Source organism: Lissotriton vulgaris, chromosome 7 (genome assembly GCF_964263255.1).
Source record: "Lissotriton vulgaris chromosome 7, aLisVul1.2, whole genome shotgun sequence".
Taxonomy (NCBI): domain Eukaryota; kingdom Metazoa; phylum Chordata; class Amphibia; order Caudata; family Salamandridae; genus Lissotriton; species Lissotriton vulgaris.
The window spans coordinates 260,150,266-260,162,834 of record NC_141695.1 but is presented as its reverse complement, the minus strand read 5'-3'; positions in this window follow the sequence as shown (position 1 = coordinate 260,162,834).

The following is a 12,569-nucleotide window of genomic DNA, read 5'->3' as shown; positions in this document are numbered from 1 at the left end:
AAAATGCTAGCCACCTGGAGAGAGGCATGTAGCCTGAGAAGGCCCTGGGACTGTGTAAGGTTTACCAACATTAATGGTGGCTGTGCCTTTAATACTCCTGCCTCAAAATCACCCCCTTCCCTGGGGGGAGGGTGTTCTGGTGGACTTGTATCATACTAGTAGCTCTCACGGGGGAGATTGTGGTTGCTGGTCATGGAAGAGGTGAGGGAAGGATTCCATGCCAGGCTCGGCCAGTGACCAGCTTCTGGCTTTATCACCAGGCAGCTTGAGCTTCAGGTTCCACTTCTGAAGGAGACAGAGGGGATTGCATTTTCTAAACAAGCATTTGCAATGCAATGGTCTCGGCATAATTAAAGGTAGAGCTATTGGCATTGCTCATGACATTTCTTTTTTTTCTGTAAATGATAAATAAATGGCATTGTCATTTACATTGCCAATACACAGCACTCTGCACTCAACAGCACACACCACTCTGCACCTGCACTCACTGCTCTGCACACTCACTGCTCTGCGCACTCACTGCTCTGCACTCACTACTCTGCACTCACTACTCTGCACTCACTACTCTGCACTCACTACGCTGCACTCACTACTCTGCACTCACTACTCTGCACTCACTACTCTGCACTCACTACTCACTACTCTGCACTCACTACTCACTACTCTGCACTCATTACTCTAGACACACAACTACTCTGCACTCACTACTCTGCACTCACTACTCACTACTCTGCACTCACTACTCACTACTCACTACTGTGCACTCACTACTCACTACTCTGCACTCACTACTCACTACTCTGCACTCACTACTCACTACTCTGCACTCACTATTCACTACTCTGCACTCACTACTCTGCACTCACTACTCACTACTCTGCACTCACTACTCTGCACTCACTACTCACTACTCTGCACTCACTACTCACGAATCCCATGCTATCTTATGGGAGGTTCCCTCCACACGACAGAAGCGTGTGCTTTCAATCCTTATAAAACATAGATATGACAATTTTTTGAGGACATTACAGTGTAACATGGATCAGCTGCTCCAGATGTTTTGCAAGAGGGACAAATGCTCCTTTAGATGATGGAAGACTTTCTTTGTACCTTTCTGAAAAATGAGCCAGAGATAAATAGCGCGGTGCACTGTCACCCTGTGATTATGCAAACAGCTGCATGTGTGCACCATCTTTCTATCTCGGTTGAAAAAAACTCAACAGTCATTTAACAGCTGCTTGTGAATACATGTAGACTACCTCGATGATTGCCATTCACGTGGCATGTTTATTCATGTCGTGCTCATTTTAACAAATGCCATTCATCTTCCCATTGGTTTTCCAGTACATTTGCGTGATCGAAAGTGAAGAATGCCATTCGGGTCACTGGGCCCTTTTTCACGTCAGAGCTAAAACCAAACACAAACATAACATGCACTTTTGACCAAAAATACTCAATCAATAAGAAAGGTAAAACTAATCAATAATGCACCATACTGCATCCAGTGACTGAGTTAATAATGCACAGGCTCCAACTCTCACCCAGACATTTGGTAAAAAAAATGCCCCCGGAAGCCCGCCGCGGCCGCCCCGGAAGTCAGGCACGGTCGCCTGTGACGGGGGCAGGGCCACGTCCAGACCGGAAGAGGAGGCAGGCGGAGTCGATGCGTCTCGCGGCCCGGGGCTCCTGTGAGCGGTGTAGAGCCCCGGGGCCGCGCCAGCAGGAGGTTGGGCGCCGCGTGCTGAGAGCATGCCAGGTAAGTTCCAAAAGGCTGGGGGGGCTTGGTGCACTTGTGTGTGTGTATGCTCGTGTGTGTGTGTGTATGTATGTGTGCGACGATGACGGCGGGGGAGGGGGGCCTCGGTGCACTTGTGTGTGTGTGCGCGCGTGTGTGTATGTGTGAGGGGGGGGGTGTCTCTGTATGTATGTATGTATGTGCGTGCGTGGGCGCTTGTGTGTGTGTATGCGCATGCGTGTGTGGTGTTGCTGCTTCCCAGGAGACAGCAGCTGAGCGCGTTCGCGAGCGCGTGGCCAGCGGAAATCACCTTCTTGAAGAGGCAATGCGCGTGGCCGAGGCTGTCTCCTGGGAAGCACAGTCCCTGACAAAAGATCTCGGCGGAGACGCGCTTCCGCGCGTTTAGCCGAGACCTAAAAAGAACGAAAGAATTGCAGTGGTATTCGAAATCTGGTAGGCACTCCAGTGGTGGCTCCTTGAGGTAGTGAAGTGGGGCGGTGGGGGAACGGGCATGGTGGGGGTAGTAAACTCCAGAATTGGGCCGAATGGAGTTGAGTAAAGAAATAAATAAATAAAATGAATTACATTGCGCCTTGCATCGTCAATTTGGCGTTGCAGCACGTGCAATGTAATTCGTTTTTACTTCGTTATTTCTTTACTCAACTCGGTTCCGCCAAATTACGGAGTTTACTACCCCCCACAGTGCCCCTCCCTTGCCTCACCCCACCACTTCGCAGCACCTCGCAGCACTCCTTCGAGGAACCACCACTGCTCATATCCACAGCTCCAGTGTTCTGCATGATAGAGCCCCTATAAGGTATGAAACACGTTCGCTATGTCCGTCAAATTATGTTTGAAAATTGGATTACTAATAAAAAGAATTTTATATGAAAAAAGACACCAACCTCTAGGGATTCATTGGAAAAGAAAAGAAAAGAAGTGGAATGAAGTGGAGGTGAGGGACCTCCTACCACCAGGCTCTTTAATGTCAGGTAGGCCATGGATACCCTCTGGCGGTAGGAGGTCCTGCACCTTCTCCTCCCAGGACCTGAAGTAGACTGGTTTGGCAGGAGGGCCACTGTCAGTGCGCTCACTCAAGGCATGTTCCTTCTGGAGGAGCTTCTTGGATCTCCTGCGCACATCATACCACCTGTTCTGGATGTCGGTCGTTTGTGCGATACGCTGGTGCTTGGTTTTCTGCAACATGGGGGTCCTTTGTACCAATGCGCCAAACAAATGTGGCTCCACTCTGAGGATCCCATCTACCAATATTTCTAGCTCAATGTCTGTGAACTATGGATTCTTCTTAGAGGGCATGGTGATGGGTGGTGGTGAGGAGTGATGTGGTTGGGTGGGTAGTGTAAATGAGGGTGGGTGAGTGTCTGTTTTGGATGAGTGTATGTGTGTGAGTTTCTGGAGGGTTGCTGATGGTGTGTGGGTTGTGTGATGGGTGAGCTGTGTGTGTGTCAGTGGTTGGTGTCTCAAGTTGTTGTGTGCTGGCTGCTCTGTTGCATTTGCAAAGGATCATGGTAGTGTATTTTTGCCTTTTTATTGGTGGAGATGTGGGTGTGTCTTTGTGTTTTTTTTGTATTTATTGACTTTGACTTTGTTATTGCTTAACTGGTACTTTTTTTGTGTTTTTGCCATTGTTTTTGGTGGGCATGTAGGAGACGTTTTTCTGACCAAGTCGGACGCTCATGTTGGCTTATGCGGGCTGCTCCGTGTCTTTCATGCTGGTTTTGTTCTGTATCGATCGCGGTGGTCTCTCTCGCATCAGGTACGTTTTCGGTCCGTGTCGGTCATGCGGCTTGGGCTCCGAGCGATTGGGTCGGATTTCATGCATTTAGCATCGTACTGTGCGGCTCGGACGTTGCGGGTACGTATCGGTCGGGTTCATTCTGGGTTCGGTCAGTGGGGCTCGTGTCCATTTTCCGGCCGGATGGCTGATTTTTGTACGGCTCGGTTGGACGGCTTGTGTTCCGTATGGCTCGGTTGTAGCTAAAGGCTTTCACATCGTATTTCATGGGTCATACGGTGTCTGTAGGTGTCGGTCGGACTCCGTTCCGGATAGGAGTCGGTAAGGCCGATTTCCGAACGGAATCGGAATTGGCCCCTCTGTGTGTCATAACTTTTACCTGAGCAAGTGAAATTCTGTGTTCTGCAATGGAACCTGATGTATTTTAATTTATGCTAACATTGCACCTTTGACTAATTTCCTTGTGGAGCTCTGAGAAGGTAAAGAAAGCAGTACATGTTTTTGTTTGGTGTACGAGTTTATTTACCAGAAACATTGGCGGATTTCCACAGAACAATATTTATTTTGAAGTCTCATGACAATAGTAAAAAAAGAGTACTGCAGCAGGGATAATTAACATTCTCAGGTATAGGATTTTATTTTTTTAAATGCCCTCTTGAAGCTGATTTTCAAAGGTGTTTTGACCCCAGATTACAGCAGTATAAGTCAACTGAACTACTTTCAATTGTTCTATTTCATTTGAGTATTTTGTCTTTTTCCAATGAAGATGGAAATCATGATAAATGAGTCAGTTAAGGCAACATATTACAATTAGTTTTTGTGAGAAAGGTAACAATGCTGACGAGATACATTCTTCAATCTCTGGTTGATTGTGATCCCCAGACAAAAAATATGGAACTTTTGAATTGCACTGGCTCAGATTTAGAATTGAATTAATAGAAATTCACTTTGCAAGAAGCATGCTGTTCACTTGTTTTTTTTTGTGCCATGCATGACCTGCCAGTCCCAGCTACTGGACCACCTCACTGGCATGGAGAGCATGCATGACATCCAACCTTAATGAATGAACGAATGAATGAATGAAAGGGTTTTTTGTATAGCACGATGTTCCTCCAAGGAGCATCTTGGCGCTTAGCGGGGAAAAAAAAGAGGGCATCTGGTTATGTATTACAGGGGACAGGGTGGCTGAGAGAGAAACTTTAAATCAGAGATAGCGCTAAATTATCTGGGGTAGCAAAGATCCATGTTTTGAGAAGGCTCCTAAAAGTGAGTTCCGTTTGTGTGTGCCTCAGCTGAGTGGGTAGGGCGTTCCAGGCTTTTGTCCCTAATACTGCAATAGTTCCCCCCGTGTGGTCAATTTGAAGTTGAGGACAGTGAGCAGATTTTCTGATGTGGACCACAAAGTGCGTTTGGTGTTATATGGCTTGATATTGGATCTTAGATATTCTGGTCCAGTTTCGCTTATTGCCTTGTACATAATGGTTAGGATCTTAAAGAGAATCCTTTTATGAACCAGTAGCCAGTGAAGCGTTTTTAGTGCTGCAGCTGAGGAAGAGTCCCTAGGGAGCTTGAGTACCAATCTCGCCGCACAATTCTGGACCACCTCTTACCCTTTCACAACCATCTTTTTTGTTCCTGCATAGAGACTGTTGCATTAGTCGAAGCGAGATAGAATTAGGGCCACCGCAACAGTCTTCATAGCAGACAGTGGAAGTAGGTAAAAATAAATTCAGAGGGTTTTGATGATTTGGAAACACATGCCAGCAGTTGCAAGTGCATGCTTGTGAAAAGAAACTGTGAGGTCGAATTTTATTCCTAGGTTTTTGACCGTATCAGCCGTTGTGGGTGGGGCATCAGAGTATGACTGTCACCATTGGTAGGGTCTAAAAACATTTGATTTTCCAAACAACATAGTTTTGGTATTGGAGCTATTACATTTAGGGTGATTTTGTTTCATCCAATTCATTACCGCCGTCAGGCAGTGGAGGAACTTCTCTTCTGCTGATGTCCCATGCTCTCCACACCACTGGAATCAAGCTATCCTGGCTGAAGACGGCTGATAGCCAGAAACCGGTCCTAGGATGCTTGATTCCGGTCTAGGAAAGACATGGCTTGGCAGTACGGGCTGTACTGTTCCCAAGAGGCACAGGGTCAAGGCTGATTTGCATATGGCCATGTCTGAACTGGGGTGGTGATGAGTGCAAGAAAACAATGGATTTAGGCCAAGATCTCTGTACTGGGGTGAATGTATGACATTGTTCTGCATTCTGTCCATCAACTGTTGTTTTTGCATTAGTCACCCCGAGTGGGATGGGTATGCTCAGACGGGAGTCCCATGCTCTCCACACCACTAGAGTCAAGCTATCCTGGCTGAAGACGCTGATAGACAAAAAACGGTCCTAGGATGCTTGATTTCGGTCCAGGAAAGACATGGCTTGGCAGTTCGGGCTGGACTGTTCCCATGAGGCATAGGGTCAAGGCTGATTTGCATATGGCCATGTCTGAACTGGGGTGGTGTGGAGTGCAAAAAAACAATGGATTTAGGACCAGATCTCTGTACTGGGGTGAATGTATGACATTGTTCTGCATTCTGTCCCTCAACTGTTGTTTTTGCATGTGTCAAGTCATTAGCCACAGCCCATTTGCAAAGATGTATTGCATATACAAGACTAAAATGTAAGTAGTTTTATTACATTTGAAAAATATCTTTAGTTCCCCTCTATAGATACTGTTGTTTAATGTCTATTTAAAACGAAAAATTAATTCTGTTTTTATAAATTGGTATTGGATTTTTATTGTGTTGTTTTTCTCTTTTAGTGTTACCCGTGTTCCTTTGAATAAGGATGCCTGTTCTGTGACTACCGAGCTACCGAGGCCTGAGCTAAGAATTTTCTTAATGAAGAGTAACTGGAGCTGATAATGATTGTTAAATAACAATGTGAGGTCTCACAACTACACCACAAAAGTCCACTTTCCTACGTACATGACAGTAATTTGCTGCACAGATGCCCATATCAGAAGCTAGGTTAACAATTAGCTTCAAGAAAAAAACACAAATTTTAAATAGTTTTTATTTTGTATCCCACATGCTTAATGCAGATGTGGCACTGTGCTTTCTTTTACATGTTGTGGATTGCAGTACAGCAAATTGGAATGTTGTGCTGTGTTGTGGGAAAAATTACTAAATCTGGGCCAAATATTATTTCATAGTACTATTCCCTTACACCTATTAACTTCTTGTGGGTGTAACAACTTTTTAACTCAACTCTTTGACCATGTTAATTCATTTTCATGGCATTGTACTGTACGAAAAGCTGAGTTTGATACCTAAGAGCAGTACCATGAAGTCACAAGGTTTGAGGAGCAATTCCATACTGTAGAGAAGTGATGTCACCAAATTACCAAATGGAAGCTTGCCCGTAAATGGCCATAATTTTTCAACTAAAGCATTAGGCAAATTAGAGAGCAGCCATCCACTTTCAAAGATATTTTTCCACACTTGCAAAGCCCTTGGCTGGGTTTGACTAGGAGCAACGATGTAAGCTTACATTCACTTTGCCATTGACAAGAATATTACATTTTTAAAATGCATTTTAAGGAACGACGTCACAAAATGTTTAAAATGTCCCATTTCTGTGTCTGATATATTTTACCTGACCAAGCCACATTTTATTTTCTGTACTGGAACACGATGTATTTTAATTTATGATAACATTGCACTTTTGACTAATTTCATTGCCTAGCTGCTATAAGAAAAATAAAGCAATGCATGTTTTTTTGGAGTATGAGTTTACATACCTGAAACCTTGCCGGATGTTGACTGAACAACATTTATTTTGAAGTCTCATGACAATAGTAAAAACAGAGCCCTGCAGCAGGTATAACTATCATTCTCAGGTAGAAGACGTTTACCAAAAAATGTTTCATTGCAGCTAATTTCCAAATTTTTGACCCCAGATCTTCAGCAGTAAAAGTATTAGTACAATTAGTTTAGTGAGAAAGTTCACAATACTGATGAGCCACATGCATGATTCACTGTTTGATTGTAATCCCCAGAAAAAACATAAGGAGCTTTTGATTTTCACTAGCATAGCTTTAAAATTGAATGAATAGAAATTCACATTGCAAGAAGCATGGTGCTGTCCTTTTAAATTTGGCCATGAATGAACTGGCGGTCCTAGACACTGGACCACTTCAACGGCATGGAGAGCACACATAACATCCATCCTTAAGCTCACCTGAAGCAGTACCTCAGCACACTGTTGACAGTCAGGGTGCAGTTACACAAAAGGGATTTGAAGAACTTTTCAGCAAAAGTGTGCTTATTACACTGGACACACTACCTTGTTAATTTTACACGAAAAGATTGGGCTGCAGGTAAATGAGCTTGGAAACATGGAGGGGCAACAAACCCTCTAGGGGCAAATTTTCAAAAATAATTATGGCAACACAGGGCTGCAAGCAAGGTTGCTTTGCTGCATTATGTGAAAGGGATCAACAAGATCAGCATCATATATACTAAATGAATGCACTACATCTTCCCTGCCTGCTTTGGTGCACTTAGGCTGCCTTCTGCCAACAATTCAACCTAGCACCACAGTGAAGTGGTATGTACGTTATTTCATGCATAGTTTTTGAACCGGGAGGGGACCTATCCCGTTCAAAATGTTGTGCTTTAACATAGTTTAGAAGTTATGTAACTTTGTATTTGCGTTGTAGAATACAGCACATATACAAAACATTCTGGAAAGCGAAGTCTTTATTTTACTATTACCCCTGCCTCAAGGAGGAATACAATTCTGTTGAAACTCCCTGTGTACCAATGTTAGTAGATTAGGATTAGGTCACATCCCATGGGTGGATGCATGGGAATGCCCTTATACCACCCTTATACCACCCATGGCACACCAGCATGATCAAAATTGTGCAAACTACAGCAAATCATACTTTGGGTTAGTTTGAGGGTTCCTTCCAGGAAAAACAAGTTTTTTTGCTGAAAAGTAAATTCCAAAATCAACACTTTCTGCCAGTATGCATCCCTTTTCTAACATAAACCCAGCACTTAATGTAGGCTGTGAAGGAGAGATCAGGCATGAACAGACTGATCTGGAAACCTGTGAAGAGAGTGGGGACCAAGCATGTTGTTGTATCAGCATAGATTGAGTTAAGCTCCCTGTCAGGCTCCACTACTCAGCAGTGACTCCTGGCGCAGACTACACCTAAAATGCTAGCCACCTGGAGAGTGGCTCATAGCTTGAGAAGGGATCAGGTACTGTGTAAGGGTCCCCTGCATTAATAGTGCCTGTGCCTTTAACGCTCCTTCCTCAAAATTACCATCTAGCCTGGGTGGGGTGTGGTCTGGCAACTTGTATCATCCTAGTCACCCTGACATGGGGGAGATTGTGGTTGCTGCTGATGGAAGAGTAGACAGAGGCATTTCATGCCAAGAGTGACCACTGACCAGCTTCTGGCTTAATCGTCAGGGATCTCCAGCAGGGTGCCCCCTTCTGGAGACAGAGGGGATTGCATTTTCTTATAAAGAATGAAAGAATTGCATCTGAATTGGCAATCCGAGGTGACACTAATGTCCACTTTTCAAGTCTTCTGTATGACAGAGTTTGAACCACTGACTCTGGATCAAATGGACAACCTTCCCTAAAGAGCACACTGAATGCCCCTGAGGGCACTCTGCCTACTTTGGGCTCAGGTGGGGAAATGGATTCCAAGTGGCCTACTATGGCTGCATGCAGTTATAGTGATAGCCATTACACTAATGGTTGCCTGCGGCAAACACCTCAAGATTCTAAACCTATGGACACGTTTGGCTCACAGAGGAGGTGGGTGCAGTAGGCAGTGTTTGAAAGAGCAGTACAATAAGTAGTGCAGAGCATTAACAGTGATGCCATAATCATCTCGAAATTGATAGTTCACCGGAAAAGTGGATACCTATCATTTTCATTTGAAAAAAGGAGATTGACTGTTGCAGGATTCCAACTGACACTGCCTTCTTGTATTTCAGAGGTGGGTGAGACAAAAAGCCATCATGACATGGACATTAAAGTGTTACTCTTAGACAGGAAGTCCAGCCGTCGATCAATTTGCACCAAAATAGGCCATCTGACTGCGCAAATGCATTTTATCAAAGAATATCTGGATAAACATAGTAACAGGTTGGATGAAGCAGAACGCTAGATCTCTGAAGATGATATCAAACCAAGCCTACCTTACTGCACTGTTTGAAAGTAGAACTGAACAGAGTCACTATAAAAAATTAAAATCTAAAGGCATGGTCTCACATGAGTAATATCAGCATCATGGGCTTACCAGAGTTGACCAATCTTGGTAAACCTGAGACTTGCGTCAAAACTCTGTGCAGCTGAATGCCTCGACAGATCTAATTCTCAGAAATGCTGATAGTAAAGAACAGGTCGTAAGGCACAGGCTGCACCCTTGGGTGCCCCCTTAGCCGCTGATTTACACACTCTTAAATTATTGTCAAGGAGATATGGTGTTGCAGCTGGCACACTAAAGGTGGCCACTGCATTACCAGATAAAAGATATCTACATTTACCCAAGCCATGCAGTCTCGAATCAGGAGGCCAGACGTGCATTTATTGAGACCAAAAAATGGCTTCGGGCTCAGAATGTACGGTATGGCATACTCTATCCCATCACACCCAGGATCCAACACGGCACTGCGCAGATCTCTTTGCCAATCTTTCAAACTTACATAAATATGCTAAAACGTGATAACCGATCTGCGATAAAAAACAGTTGATCAGAGAAAGAGGATCAGATCCACTCAACGGACTACTGTGAACTACGATAAAAGTCTGGGTAAGCAAGAATAGCTACTGATGTCTGACACTGACAGGGCTAGAACAAGCTACATGAGGAGTCCCAGACCTGACTCTGAGGTGGGGAGAAAAGAATTGAGGGGCAGCAGGGAGCTTAAAATGGTACAATGATTTGGGTAATGTGATGTTGAAATCTGCATTCTCACTGCATTTTCTCGTAGCCATTGTGGGCTAACACTGCTCTGAAAATTACTGTCATTGATAAATGCACAAATACTATCATAAGGAGGGAGATCACTGGAGAAAGACACGTTCCTGGTGTTACAAAAAAGGCCCAGCTGATTAATACATACATAACATCAAAATCTCTGCCTGGGACCTGGCGAGAAGAAGCGAGAAAATCTGCTCCTACTATGAGTATCTCTATACAAGTAGAGTAGAAACTAACACAATGAAATTCCTGGAGGAGAAGGCATTGGCCTGGATCAAGTGGGTGCCAGAATCTTTTAACAAGAAGCAATAGATGCAAATGAAATAAGCCTCACAATTAAATGTTTGTATGGGTGTAAATCTCCAGGCCTAGATGGTCTAAGAGCAAACTTTTATTGAGCCTTCAACATCACTCTGGCTCTTAGGCTAGCAGATCTTTATCAAGACTTCATTGACAGTGGAGAAGTGTGGGTCAATGGTTAGAGCGGCAGACCCTGATGCAGATGTCTAGTTCGGGACCAGGGTTCAATTCCCTGCCTCGGCAGGTCTTGTGCTCAAAATTCTATGGACCTGATAATTATTGCCTCGGTGCCTATTCCAATCATGGAGTCCCACTCTGCAACTCTGGGCAATAGCTTGCTTAATCTCCACAACGGCCCCCACAATGCTAAGGATGCCTGGCCTCCACCTTCGGGGTGCCCAGGAGTGGACGCCTCACAGGGAAATCCAGGATGGGTTCCACAGCGGTATTCGTACAAGCGCCTTGAGACCCTTGCGGGGGAGTAGTGCGCTACACAAGTATCAATTTACATTTACAATTTAATGGACAGCTGCCTCCGTGGTAAAAGATGCGCTTTGTCACTTATCTTAAAATTTGGCAAGGACCCCAAAAACTTGCCGCCTGTCTCTTATGAATCTTGATAATAAGACCTTGGCCCATGTGATAGCCAATAAACCTAATCCACTGATAAAACCACTGGTGTTGCTGAAACAATCCAGTTTTTTTACCTGGCAAATCCACTCTTAATACCATAGGACTACTGCACAGCACATTGCACGGATATACCCAGACATGAATGCTTTCACTGTTTTTGTAGATGTGGAGAAGGTGATTGACTCACTACAGTGGAACTTCCTATTCTCAGTTTCATGGAAACTAGATATAAATGCTAACATTCTAGGGCATATACAGTTCCTGTATACTTGACCCACAGATACAAGTTGTCTCAACTGTTGTATATCAACAGCTTACTGCAGGTGTGCTATAGGTCTCTCAGATCGTACCACTCCTATTTTCTCTGCCCATGGAACCAATGGCAACTTGGACGCACAAAAATACTTCCAAGAAGGCTCTGGTTTTCCATGTCCACAGGTACGTTTGTCTATTGGACTAGAAAAAAAAACAGAATAATAAGGTCACTCCGGCTCCCTGGAGCCAGCAAATATAGGCTGCATCTGCTATACCAGACGAACCTGCTAAGAGGACTATGTCTGCTGCACCCACATGTGGAACAGAGCTCCACTTGTACAAGGATGGAATAAGAAACTTGAAGCACTATTTGGCAATCCTCCTGTCAGGGTAACCAAATGCCAGTAAAATCTCCACCACCTGATGACAAAGTGCCTGCAGGAAGTCAGGACCTTTCCTAAGGTGTCAACAAGCCCATGGGGCCAATTGCAGAATTCGAAGTGAACTCTGGGCCCATTAAAAAGGATTTGTTTACCTGTAAGCAATTGCTGGACCTGCTTTAACCAGGAGACCAGTTGACCAGTGGCATCTGAACCTACACTAGATCCCACTGGTGCATTGTGGGAAATCGAGTACTGAGGCCAGGGATGAACCGTGGAATTTGTGGCCCTGGGAAAGTCACTGCATCTCTGCAGCATCTCAATATCCTTCAACCCCAGCATCAGGACCACTTCTTAGCTTGAGTGAGTTAAAGGATAAAAAGTGCAGTGAGGTCCCTTGGACTACTGATTTTGACAGGTAAACTGTCCCTCTCGACCGAAGTGGTCCCTGGGACTTCAACCCTACCCGCTGTGGCTAGCCTATTAGCTTCAACCGTATTGC